This window comes from Podarcis bocagei (genome assembly GCF_964188305.1).
Source record: "Podarcis bocagei genome assembly, chromosome: 7".
NCBI lineage: Eukaryota > Metazoa > Chordata > Lepidosauria > Squamata > Lacertidae > Podarcis > Podarcis bocagei.
In genome coordinates, this window is record NC_138132.1 from 3,308,314 (window position 1) to 3,321,982 (window position 13,669).

At 49.3% G+C, this 13,669-nt stretch overlaps 1 protein-coding gene across 1 annotated transcript in view; it reads right to left on the reverse strand.

The window, feature by feature from the left end:
• The window catches only part of LOC308590349 (leucine-rich repeat and fibronectin type III domain-containing protein 1-like protein), a 70,434-nt gene extending 57,167 nt beyond the window's left edge, over positions 1-13,267 (reverse strand). The window contains exon 1 of the mRNA XM_081200340.1: positions 11,909-13,267. The gene's annotated coding sequence lies outside the window, so the exon portion shown is untranslated. The remainder of the gene's footprint in view (positions 1-11,908) is intronic.
• Between the last annotated feature and the right edge of the window lie 402 nt (positions 13,268-13,669).

Below are 13,669 nucleotides of genomic sequence, written 5' to 3' on the forward strand. Positions count from 1 at the left end.
AACACCTGTCTTGAAAGACCTACTTTGGCTCCCAGTACATTTCCGAGCACAATTCAAAGTGTTGGTGCTGACCTTTAAAGCCCTAAACAGCCTTGGTCCAGTATACCTGAAGGAGCGTCTCCACCCCCATCATTCTGCCCAGACACTGAGGTCCAGATCCGAGGGCCTTCTGGCGGTTCCCTCACTGCGAGAAACCAAGTTACAGGGAACCAGGCAGAGGGCCTTCTCAGTGGTGGCACCCGCCCTGTGGAATGCCCTCCCACCAGATGTCAAAGAGAAAAACAACTACCAGACTTTTAGAAGACATCTGAAGGCAGCCCTGTTTAGGGAAGCTTGTAATGTTTGATGTATTACGGTATTTTAATATTTTATTGGAAGTCGCCCAGAGTGGCTGGGGAAGCCCAGCCAGAAGGGTGGAGTAAATAAATTATTATTATTATTATTATTATTATTATTATTATTATTATTATTATTCCCCACACACACCAGGAAGAGAAAGACAATTGAGATGGAACACCTCTGAGCTGTCCCTGTCTCATCTTGAGTCTGCTCTTTGCAGTTGAACTCCTTGCTGCAATCTGCAAAGCTGACTCTGTTAAAATAAGGGGAACTAAGAGTGCAGAGGTCAAAGCCACAATCTCATCCGGTCCAGACATGCAGCGGTTAATAGATCTTCCCATCTGAGTGTCCAAGGCAGAGAGAGATATTTCCAGAAGGGAAAATTACTTTGGTGCTGCTCTTCCGCATAGTTTGTTACAATTAAGAGCAACGAGGTAGGGAATTAAATCTGGGGGTGGATGGCAAGCTACCTCCAGCCATCACCAGCTAATTAATAAATGAAGAGCATAATTAGGAGCTATTTTGCTTTCGCTGACGGCCTGGGAATCAAAAAGTTCAATAGAAGTTCAAGCAAAGAGGCAGATTTCTCCCTTTGTTAAGTCGATTTGCTCCAGCCTACACACGCAAACGTTTTCTAAAATGATGGAATTCAAGACCACTGGGGAAAAGGATAATTATGGTCACATAAAAAAAGTTGAGATTTCAACTCTGGGAAAACCGCCAAGCAGTCTGGAGGAAGAATATCAGGAGATCTTAAACCAGGGTTCAAGTATACCTTCTTGGTTCTGGCCAATATCCAAAAAAGGACGTCTGTGAGAATGACCTTTATTGTACAAAGACGGTCCCTCGGTGTGTCTTTCTATCTCTAACAAACACCAGTGCCGGATTTACATATAAGCTAAACAAGCTATAGCTTAGGGCCCCACTCTCTTGGGGGGCCCCAAAAAAATTAAAGGGGGAAAAACTGGATGCACATTTCCAAAATATAAGATAAAAAACAAATAAAATAAAACCTACATACAGCAACTGTGCTTTGTGTTGTGTAGGCTCCTATTTTGTGATGCGCAAATGGCTTTATTGGGTTCATCAATTACCATATAGCATATGTTCAACACAAAAAACAGCAGCAATTTGTTGTTGACAAAGGACAGCTGGACATATAAAGGGCCCCATTACCTTCAGGAGCTTAGGGCCTCGTCAAACCTCAATCCGGCCCTGACACACACACACACACACACCCATCAAAATCTGCCATGAAATTTTGCAGAGGCTAAGGAGTTAAGAGAGAATGTTTTCATCACAGTTCATGAGGACTAGGAACTTAAGTGGAAGGAAAAGGCAGAGAGGCTGGATTTTGCCTCGAGCTCTCTGTCCCAGGGGACGTGGGTGGCGCTGCGGGTTAAAGCACGGTTCGAATCCCCGCAATGACGGGGTGAGCTCCCATTGCTCAGTCCCTGCTCCTGCCAACCTAGCAGTTCGAAATCACGTCAAAGTGCAAGTAGATATCTAGGTACCGCTCCGGCAGGAAGGTAAACGGCGTTTCTGTGCGCTGCTCTGGTTCGCCAGAAGTGGCTTAGTCATGTTGGCCACATGACCTGTAAGCTGTACGCCGGCTCCCTCGGCCAATAAAGCGAGATGAGCACCGCAACCCCAGAGTCGGTCACGACTGGACCTAATGGTCAGGGGTCCCTTTACCTTTACCTCTGTCCCAGCACAGCCCGAACCTGAGATAAAGGGGTTGAGGTTCCACACTATGGGTGGCACACCAGCTTGTATTTTCATGCAGTAACACAAGCTTTGAAAACAAGCCAATTATTTACCACCTTCTCCTGTGTTCCTCCTGTGCATCACCTGGAGGAACTAGATTTCTGGGGGAGGGGAGCTCCTTTTCACAGAACAAAAAACCCAGGAAGGACATGAGCTCACCATCAGCAACACTGCATTGCAGGGGGGTTGGACTAGATCGCCTTTGGGGAGCCTTCCAGCCTTCCAGTTCCAAGACTCTATTATCCTAACACAGAACCGTGGCCAGTTCTGCTTGCTGCTAGCGTGTTTTTGCAAGGCGCAGCAATTTTGCAAACTCATTTGCCGCATCCGTGCATGCAAACCATTATTAGGAGTCGTTTCTAGAGTGGACTTTGGGGGAGGGTTGGAAGCACAGTCGCTCCCCGCCCCACGGCAAAAGGGGTCGTGTGGGGCAACAGTCACGCAGTGCTCTGGCAGGAGCGGCCGCACCCTGGCTCTTTCGCAAGCGGAGAACAAGTTCCAGATGGTGCAAGGCAGCTGCGAGGGATGGAAGAGACAGCCCTGAGATAGACGAGAACCACAGAATTGTAGAGTTCGAAGGGAACCCCAAAGGTCATCCAGATCAACCCCCTGCAATGCAGAGATCACAGCAAAAGACTACATGATGGATGACTATCCAAACCCCAACTGCAGCAGCCATTATTATTCTTACTATTTCTATTATTATTCTTACTATTACAGGGACTCACCTGAGGTTGCTAGCACCCAGACAGGTTCATAGAGGGAAAGGTGATATTTCAGGTATTCTGGGCACAATTCATATAGAGGGCTTCATAGGTCATAACCAGCACTTTGAATTGTACCCGGAAACAGACCAGTAGCCAGTGAAGTTGTTTTATAGAATCATAGGAAGGGATCCCAAAAGCCTCAGTCTGCTCTTTTCCAGGCTAAACATACCCATCTCCTTCAACCGCTCCTCATAAGGCTTGGTTTCTGGACCCTTGATCATCTTAGTTTCTCTCCTCTGCACATGTTCCAGCTTTATCAACATCTTTCTTATATTGTGGTGCCCAGAATTGAACACAGAACTCCAAGTATGGTCTGACCAAGGCAGAATAGAGGGGGACTATTACCGGTACTTCCCTTGACCTAGACTTCTCTTGATGTGGCCTAAAATAGCATTAGATTTATTTTATTTTTTTATTTTGCTGCTACATCACACTCTTGACACATGTTAAGCTTGTGGTCTCCTAAGACCCCTAGATCCTTTTCACATGTACCACTGGGAAACCAGGTGTCCCCCATCTTATACTGGGGCAGCTGGTTCTTCCTGCCTAAGTTCAGAACCTGACATTTCATAGAATCATAGAATCCTAGAGCTGGAAGAGACCACAAGGGCCATCGAGTCCAACCCGCTGCCAAGCAGGAAACACCATCAGAGCACTCCTGACATATGGTTGTCAAGCCTCTGCTTAAAGACCTCCAAAGGAGGAGACTCCACCACACTCCTTGGCAGCAAATTCCACTGTCAAACATTCCCTATTGTCCCTATTGAAATTCATTCTATCAGTTTGGGCCACTTCTTCAATCTGTTAAGGTCATTTTGAATTCTGATTCTGTCTTCTGCGGCATTAGCTACCCCTCCCAGTTCGGTGTCACCTGCAAATTTGATGAGCATCCCCTCAATTCCTTCATCCAAGTCATTTATACAGACATTGAACAACAACAGGCCCAGGACAGACCCCTGCAGCACCCCACTGGTCACTTTTCCCAGGAAAACAAGAAACTGTTAATGAGTATTCTTTGGGTTTGGCCAGTCAACCAGCTACAAAACCACTTAACAGTTACCTCATTCAACCCACATTTTACCAGCTTCCTCGTGAGAACATCATGGGGCACTTTGTCAAAAGCCTTACTGAAATCAAGATACACTATGTCCACAGCATTTCCCTGATCCACCAAGCTTGTAACTATCAAAATAAAAAAAATGAGATTTGTCTGGCATGACTTGTTTTCGATAAAAACCCATGCTGGGTCTTAATAATCATAGCTCCTTTCCGAAATGTTCAAAGACTCACTGTTTAATTATCCATTCTAGGACCTTTTGTGGTGCTGGAGGAGATTCTTGAGCGTCCCATGGACTGCAAGAAGATCAAACCTCTCCATTCTGAAGGAAATCAGCCCTGAGTGCTCACTGGAAGGACAGATCCTGAAGCTGAGGCTACAAGACTTTGGCCATCTTGTGAGAAGAGAAGACTCCCTGGAAAAGACCCTGATGTTGGGAAAGATGGAGGGCCCAAGGAGAAGGGGACAACAGAGGACGAGATGGTGGGACAGTGTTCTCGAAGCTACCAGCATGAGTATGACCAAACTGCGGGAGGCAGTGGAAGACAGGAGTGCCTGGCGTGCTCTGGTCCAGGGGGTCACAAAGAGGCGGACACGACTAAATAACTAAACAACAACAAAAAGGACCTTTTCTGGTATCAACACCAAGCTGACAAGTCAGTAGCTACCTGGGTCTCCCCCCCCCCCTTTTGAAGATGGGGACAACATTTACCTGCCTCCAGTCTGCAGGGACCTCGAGTATTCCCCAAGAATTCTCAAATATTATACACAGAGGCTCCAAGATTATATCCGCAAGCTCCTTTATTACCCATGGGTGCAGCTCACCAGACCCTGGTGATTTGAATTCACTTAAAGTAGCTTGGTAGTAACCAATAGCATGGAGAAAGTCTTTCTTAAGACAGGAACACGTAGCTACTCAAGGAAGCTGAATACTGGAAGATTTGAGCCCGATAAAGGGAAATCCTCCACACAGCTGAACACAGTTATGGCTTTAAAACGGAATTAGACAAATTCAGGGAGGAGGAGAGGACTATTGATGGCTACCAACCATGATGACTATACCCTGCCTCTACTGTCAGAGGCAGAAATACATCTTCAGATCAGCAGCTGGAAACAGCTGGGGGAGAGGAGAGAATGCAGTGCTGGACTAGGTGGGCTGCTTCCCTGATCCACCAAGCTCAACATTCAATATGCCCCCTGTTGTTGTCGTTTAGTCGTGTCCGACTCTTTGCGACCCCCTGGACCAGAGCACGCCAGGCCCTCCTGTCTTCCACTGCCTCCCGCAGTTTGGTCAAACTCATGCTGGTAGCTTTGAGAACACTGTCCCACCATCTCGTCCTCTGTTGTCCCCTTCTCCTTGTGCCCTCCATCTTTCCCAACATCAGGGTCTTTTCCAGGGAGTCTTCTCTTCTCATGAGGTGGCCAAAGTCTTGGAGCCTCAGCTTCAGGATCTGTCCTTCCAGTGAGCACTCAGGGCTGATTTCCTTCAGAATGGAGAGGTCTGATCTTCTTGCAGTCCGTGGGACTCTCAAGAGTCTCCTCCAGCACCAGAATTCAAAAGCATCCATTCTTCGGCGATCAGCCTTCTTGGTGGTCTAGCTCTCACTTCCATACATCACTACTGGGAAAACCAGAGCTTGAACTATATGGAGAAGAGAAAAGAAGACTCCCTGGAAAAGACCCTGATGTTGGGAAGGATGGAGGGCACAAGGAGAAGGGGGCGACAGAGGACGAGATGCTGTCTAGGTTTGTCATCACTTTTCTCCCAAGAAGCAGGTGTCTTTTAATTTCGTGTCTGCTGTCACCAGTTGCAGTGATCATGGAGCCCAAGAAAGTGAAATCTCTCACTGCCTCCCTTTCTTCATGCCCCCTGTAACCGATCCCATTCGGAAGTCTGGCTGCCGCTTTCTGGAGGAGCTGTGGCTCCTGAACACTTTTCAAAGACAGCCCACCTCCGAGCGTGTTGTAGTAGCCCAACCGGGAGGTAACTAAGGCATGCGTCACCATGGCCAGATGCAACATCTGCTCGGGTGGGCGGGCAGGCAGGGGGCAACCCTATGAATGTGGCGCTTTGGCGCATCTGGGACCAAACGCCAACCCACGTCGTGGCCACCCCATTGAGCCAGGCCAAGGCTGGGGCTCGTCGTGGAGGGAGAGAGCTGAGTCAACTGGCATTAAGGCCCACTGGTCTCCACCTCCTCCTCTCCTGGTAGCAAATTGCTTTTGCCAGGATCCCAGCGCTTCGTTTGGGAGGCTGGATGCCTGCCCTTTCCCCCGCCCGCACCCCCACCTGCTGTCATTAATTTCAGAGCCAGTAGGCATCATTATGAGCAATGCCTCCAGCTACAGACGGCCTGTTCTGATGACTCGAGCCTTGCGGGCAAAAGCGAGATGAGGGGAGGCTGAACGGGGGAATGACACACAATTAGGTTCAGAATTAGGACACACCCCTCCTTGCTTTTTTTTGCACTTTAGGTCTCCTCCTCCTCCTATTTGGGAGCTGTGAGGGATTAAAGGCCCCCTGACCAATCATAGAATTCTAGACTTGGAAATGTTGCAGGAATTTATGTATAAGTTGGGGGGGGGGGTTGCCCCTGCAGCAGATATCATGCACATGCAGCCCACTACCAAAACCAGCACAATCACTTTTCTGACATGTCCCCACAAAACACTTCATCACAGTTTCTTCCTATCTAATTCAAAGGGCCTCTGCTGCAGAATACCAAATATAAGAATTCACTGATAAATGCATCTATGTACTGGCTCACTGGGACAACTTCAGAAATTCATATAGACATGTGAGCTCAGCTCCTCAGCAGCCCCTCTGCCTGAGGGATAATCCCTGGCCTCCTGATACCTGAGTGCCAGACAGGTAGCCGTTCCAGAAAGAACAAACCCAGATGAAGACCAAAGGGTGTGATGAACTTGGCTGGGAAACAGGGAAATGTAAATATCTCTTTTGTTACACTTGATGGGTGTTTGGTGGAGGGCAAGGGGAACCATGGGGCAGGGTCCAGGATGCTCAGATTCCTGCCACCAGACCTCCCCTTTCATGATGTAACCATGATGTATGTGGTGGGTGTAACATGGGGATGCTCTGGTCCATGGGGTCACGAAGAGTCGGACACGACTAAACAACAACAACATGGGGATTGTTATGTACTGAAGTTCTCACCCTGGGCCAGCAGGGGGATACTGTAGATAGTCATGCAAATGAAGGATCGGAAGTGACGTTCAGTGATCGATAGTTTTAGAATGTTGTTACGGTAACAAGGTACTGGAGCTCTATATAAGCAGGCTGACTGAGCCCTTCAGTTCAGTTCTGGCCTCAGAATAAAGAAGAGCTGTTTGAAGAATCACTGTGTCGTCTGATATGTTTGCCCACAACTTAACAGGGATTAGCAGCTAATAAAAGTTTGGGTTCTCTTTTGTTCGGGGCTTCCATCTTGTTCCACCTGGTGGCAGGTGGGAGTCCTGTCGTGACCATCTTCAATCAAGACCAAGCCTACTGGCTGCTGTTTTGCTCTGGTATTCCTGGCTGGAGTCCTTGTGTTGTTGTTTTTTTGGTGTGTTTTTTTTTCTAAGGGAGCCCTCAGATTTCTCCATTAACAGAAAAAACACCCAAAGGTCATCTAGCCCAACCCGCTGCAATGCAGGGGGCGTTTGGCTGGGGCATTTGGAGCAGGGGCTCCTCTGGATGACCAGTTTATTGAGCATTCATCCTGATTTCCTTGTACCATGTCCAGCCTTTGTGACTTGTTTGTTCTAATTTAATCATATAATTGAAGAGGTGGAAGGGTCTCCCGGGGGTCATCTAGTCCAACCCCCTGGAATGCAGGAATCACAGTGACTGCATCCCTGGCAAGCGGCTATCTAGTCTCCAATGAAAGAGATTACACCAACTTCCTAAGGGATCTGTTCCTCTCTCAGACAGCTCTTGCTCTCAGAAAGTCACTCCTAATGTTTAGTCGGGATAATCATCATCATCATCATCATCATCATCATCATCATCATCATCATCCCATCTGGCCGGATTTCCCCAGCCACTCTGGGCGGCTCCCAACAGATTAAAAACAGAATAAAACATCCAATATTAAAAGCTTCCCTAAACAGGGCTGCCATCAGATTTCTTCTAAAAGTCAGAGAGTTGTTTATTTCCTTGACATCTGATGGGAGGACATTCCACAGGGCAGAGGGGTTACCAAATGCATGACTGAGTTGAAGGCTGGGGCTCCGAGGTCGAATCTAGGTGGCACCCTCCAGCTGCTGCTGAACTACAATTCCCATCAGCCCCAGAGTGCACGGCCAGTTGCCATGGGAGTTGTAGTCCATACACCCAGAGCACCCATACACCTGTAGCAACACCCAAAGGGCCAAAAGTTCACCGCGCCCTATCTAATCCAACCTCCCTCTCTCCCCCAAACTCTTTGGGGGCTTCAGAGAGTAGATGTGAATTTAATTGGTTATTACTGACAATTGTCAGTTTATCTACCCAGGGCAGCTGTTGAGAACATAGATTTGAAGCGAATCGCTTTGCCTGCCTCCTTTAAAATTTTATGCGCCAGATGTCAAGGCCTGTTGGTGAATATTTAGTTTGCCACTTTTGATGTACGGTTGGCTGATAACTTCAGAAGCGCTGACCTTAACGTGCCCTTCATTTATTTTTATTTTATTTGTACAGGTTTGCTGTGTTTTCTAATGTTGCATTAAGCAACTGATGAAAACCTCATGCAAAAGGAAGCTGGCTTGGCTCATGCTGAAACACCTTGCGTAAAATGTGGCCTGTCCCAGATCTGTTAACAGGATGCTTGAATAAATATATGATATTTGTTCTGCTGCAATAAAGAGTTCTGTATTCTCTCTGCATTTTTGGTCTTTCGTTGATGAGGTAACTCAAGCAAGTAAGCCAAGCTGCAAGGCGGGGGGGGGGGGCGGGAATAAAGCATGGCTCTCTCTTTGGGTCTGTTGTGCAAAATGAGGCACAGAGATTGTTCAGAGCTCCGCTGAGGAAAACAACTTGCGGGTTACTGAATCCATAATGCATACGCTACACTCAGATTTCTGCTCAGAGAAAGTCCAAATTCGCTCCGCTCCAACTAATTTATGCAGAACAGCATTAATTTACATGACGTATTAATATTGCAAGGCTTTGGGCTTGTTTGTTTGTTTCTTGCAGAATTTATTTAGCTCACATTAGCAAGTGAAACAAGGGCATGGGACAAGGGGGGGGAGGCAGGAGAAGCAAACACCCCCCCCAAAAAAAAAGAGGGTCAGGGAAGGGTTCAAAACATCCCACCCCTTTACCACTTGAATGTTTCTGCCTGCCTCTTGTAGAATGACTATTTCTGGTGCAGAGTCAAAATGGGGGGGGGGGGACAGACGACACACAAACACTTTGGGGGAAAGTTCACATGTTCTGCGGAAAAAATTCCAAGTCCGTGCTCAGTGCAGACCCCTGAACGCCTTTCTTGAGGACTAGAGACTTGAGAAAGGAAAGGAAAGAGGAACAAATGGATATTCCCTATCCACTCCATGGGTAGCCAGCCCTTTGGATATTCTGGAATACAATTCCCATCAGCCTGTGGCTAATTGCCAGGGTGATGGGAGCCCCCCCAAAAAAACATCTGGAGAGGATCGCTGCTGGATACCCCAGATTCCCAACTGGTGGTGTGCTGCAGATGTGTGGATTGTGTCCCTATACAAGTGCTTCTCATACTTGGGTCTCTGGCTGTTTTAGGACTACAACTCCCATCATCCCTAGCTAGCAAGAGAAGTGGTCAGGGATGATGGGAGTTGTAGTCCCCAAACAGCTGGAGAAAGCAAGTTTGGGAAACGCTGCCCTATACCCTCTTGTCCCTGTCAGAGGAAAGAGCCAAGCAGCCTCTTCCCTTAACCCATCATTTGCCAATCTGGCACCCTCCAGATGTTGTGCGCTACAACTCCCAGCAGTTTATAGGTGTTGTTGCCCAGAACATCTGGATGGCACCAGATTAGCAAAGTCTGCCTTAAACTAGCTGCTCAACAGCGTACATTCTCATAATACTTACAGCCCAATATTCTGGCCCTCTGCTTGCAGGAAATTTGGGGTGGGGGGGTTGGGAATGGCAAGCCCCTTTGCCCTGGCTTTTGACACTTGGGGCGTATATTTTTAGGACCCGCCTGATTTTTGTGATTGCAAGTTTATTATTATTATTTATTTGTTGGTTGCATTTATATCCTTTTTCTCCCGTGAGTTCAAGGTGATGTAATATATGGTTCTCCTCTTTATTTAACAACCCTGTGCAGGGGGGTCAGCTGAGAGGCAGTGATTGCACACACACACACACACACACAGTCGCAGCCACTCATGTCTTGTGGGAGATTTGAACCCTGGTCTCTCAGCTCCTATTCCAACACGCTAACCATTACACCCCACTGTTTTAAACTGTTTTAAATATTGTGTTTTATCGTTGCAACCCATCCTGAGACTTTAGGATGAAGGGTGGGTTAATAATAATAATAATAATAATAATAATAATAATAATGCAAAAGTCACCAGGTCCCAAATGGCTGAATTTTTTTTAAAAAAAATCAGTGTTTGTGGGAGAAATAGAGTTGGAGCCATCCAAACGAAGCGAGATGGAAACCTGGGCTCAGGAACAAGGGAAAAAAACCTTTCAGTCACTTGCCACACCTTATATCACACAGATATAGAGACAGCACGCTCCTGAAATCTCGTAAATTTCCTTAATCTCGCTTCATTGGCTCAGCTCTCCTAGCAACTCCGGCAAGAGTGGGCAGCGAATTTCGGGGTGCCAGGAAGGGCAAGGCGCAAAAACACACACATACACACGTCACTCCCACACTGCAAGGGTTTTGGGGGTTCGCCCCACGCAGTGGGGGGGGGCAGTACAATTTCAAAGTCCGGAGGAAGCGATGTTTTCCCTTCTAGCTTGTTTTAGAAGGGGGGAAAGCAACTTCTCTCTGTGAGCGCAGCCACAAAAAGGGGAGATCATATTATTATGAATCACTGTGCGCTCCCATCTCCTCGCTCAAAGGGCTTTGAAGGAATGATCTCAAAACAAAACCCAAGAGTTCAATAATTAAAACCCCCCATTTTACGGCGGGGGGGGGGTGATCTCTAAAGCATCTTAATCACTCCTCTTTGTTAAGAAGACAGTCGCTGTAAAGCACTTGGGCATGCAAATTACATCCCATAGTAATCGATAGCAATATCATCCTCGGGAGCCAAGGGTTTGATGGCCATTTGGAGAGTTCTTATTTGTGTCTAATTTCCTTTTATTTTAATCTCCACTGATCCGTCTCCTTAGTGTGTGACACACACACCCATCGTGAAAGAGTAGATTAGAATAATTCTGTTTTTAATGAACAGGGCAGGAGGGGGGGGGGATGGACTGCGGAAAAAAAATCAAGGCGACAGGAAGGGGATGAGGTGGTATAGGACTTCCCCATCACTTCTCATGGCCCTTGCAAGGATTACTGAGCAGTGATGGGGAAAGGCACTCTGCACATGCTCTATTTCTTCTTCCTCACCCTCCAGATTTTTTTTTTAAATGGCCACAGTCGGGCGAGGCCTCAGTGGGCACAGGAATTCAGTGGCAAAGCAAATGCACGCTGCACATGCTCAGAAAACCACCTTTATCTGGTTAAAATCTTGGTTCTTCCTCCAACTCCTCAAAAAAGAAAAAAGAAAACCAAATCTATCGCAAATCCACTCCCTCCAAAAAATGTTTCTAGCCGATGGATGCAACTGAGAGCTCTTTAGCAACATAGATTCCTATTTGGGCAAGGTTTTGCAAGACCCACAAGGCAGAGCATGCTACAAATATATATATATATTATTTTTTTACAACCGTATCTCCAGAGCCAATACCCCCACCCAGCTCCCTCGGTATCCCAGACAAGTCGGCTTGCGCTCCAAATCTCCGGAGGAGTCTTTGGGTGCCAAGAAGCCCCGACAGCCCAGCAACGCACCTACCTTGCTCTGCAGCTCCAGGGACCCATAGGCGTTGGGGTTCACTCCCCACGGCGGCCGGTTCCTAGGGCAGCTGCTCCACCATCCATCCCAGTTCCTCCAAGTCCCTAGAACTGGGAGCCCGGCTCCCATCGGGGAAACCGGTGTGCCCGTTCGGAGGAGAGCACTGCACCGCCAGGGATGCCAGGCAGAGTGCCCATTGGCACCCCGGTTGGCCAAAATGCCCTGCGATTAAATAAGATCTGTAGAGCTACAGAGCGGGGAGAGGGGAGTTCGAAGCCCACCGCGCCAGCCTCGCTGCCTTCTGCCAGGCTCCCGGTGCAAAAGATGCGCTGGACGTCCCCAGGCAGCGGTCTTCTCGCCGCCGCCGCCGCTGCGCCAGGAGAGGTGCCCGCCGCTTCACATCCTGAAACGATGCTGTCCAGAACAAAGAGCAAAGCCCATCTCCTTCCTGCAAGGTCTTCCTAGGTTCACCTTTCGGAAGCGATCCTCAAGCCCTGGGAGCCATCCGACGGAGGGATTCCTTCTGCTTTCCTTCAGCTGGTCTCCAATGAGGAAGATGGAGATGGGGGAAGGGATCTCTTTCTCTCTCTCTTTCTCTCGATCTCCCTCTCTCCACCAGGGCGTGGAGCTTGCAAAACTGCCCAGAGGTTTCTCTTCGCAGCGGCCATCCAGGGGACCCCAGAAAACCCCTTTTTCTCGCTCGTTAGGTTAGCAGCCCCGGATAGCAGAGAAGATATACGCGCACGTTTAATGCATAATAAAATCAACCAGCGGCGACCACCATCTCTCCCGTCTGCAATCCCTCCGCGGCGGCGGACAAAGAGTTAATGTTGCACGGGGTGCGCGTCCCCCGGGGGGCTCTCCTGTCCTCTGCCCCCCCTCCCCACAGCGCTGCTCCTCTATCGCCCTTGCAGATCTCTCTAGAAGCCAAAGAGGGCGGCTTGGGCGCTGCCGGGCAGCGAGGCTGCTCCGCTGGGGGATGGGCGGCCCACGCCCACCGTGGGCATCGCAGCTTGGAGCGGGGTGGGGGGATACAGCGGCGTGCCCCTCTCAGCCGGGCGCTGCATGTGAAGAAAGCCCCCCGAGGAGGGAAGAGGAAAAATATCCCGGGGGTTCTAGGGCTCGAGGTCGGCGGGGCAAGAGCGGAGCATCCGCAGAGGATGGAGGATGCAGGTTGCCAGGCGATGGGTACCAGATGCGGGGGATGGAGAGAGGGATGCAGGGAGCGCGCCGGCAGGATGGCCCCGCCGAGGGCAGATGGAGAGGGCCGGAGCCGGCAGCCCGCAAGACCCGGCGCGGGCTCCCTGGCCCAGGATGCCCGGCGCCAGCAGCCGCGCCTTCAGGGAGCGCCTCCTTCTGGCTTGCGCTGGCGAACAAGCAGGGCGGCTTCTGGGCTCCGGACCAGGCACCGGGCGCCCCGCCCCGCCGGCTCTTAAAGGCGCAGCAGAAGCCCCACCCAGGTTAGGGGGCTAGCTGGCTTGCACGCTCACACGCACCCATCATTGGCACCCAGGGCAGACTGGTTGCTGCGTTCCTTCTCCCTAAGGTCCCATGCCCCTTCATGGATCACTGCCTTGCCGTGGTGAAAGGGCTTGAATAACTCAGAGAAGCTATGAGCTCTGCCGTGCAGGGCCACCCAAGACGGACAGGTCATAGTGGAGAGTTTTGACCAAACGTGATCCACCTGGAGCAGGAACCGGCAAGCCACTCCAGTATCCCTGCCAAGAGACATCACCTTGCCAACAAAGGTCTGTATAGTGA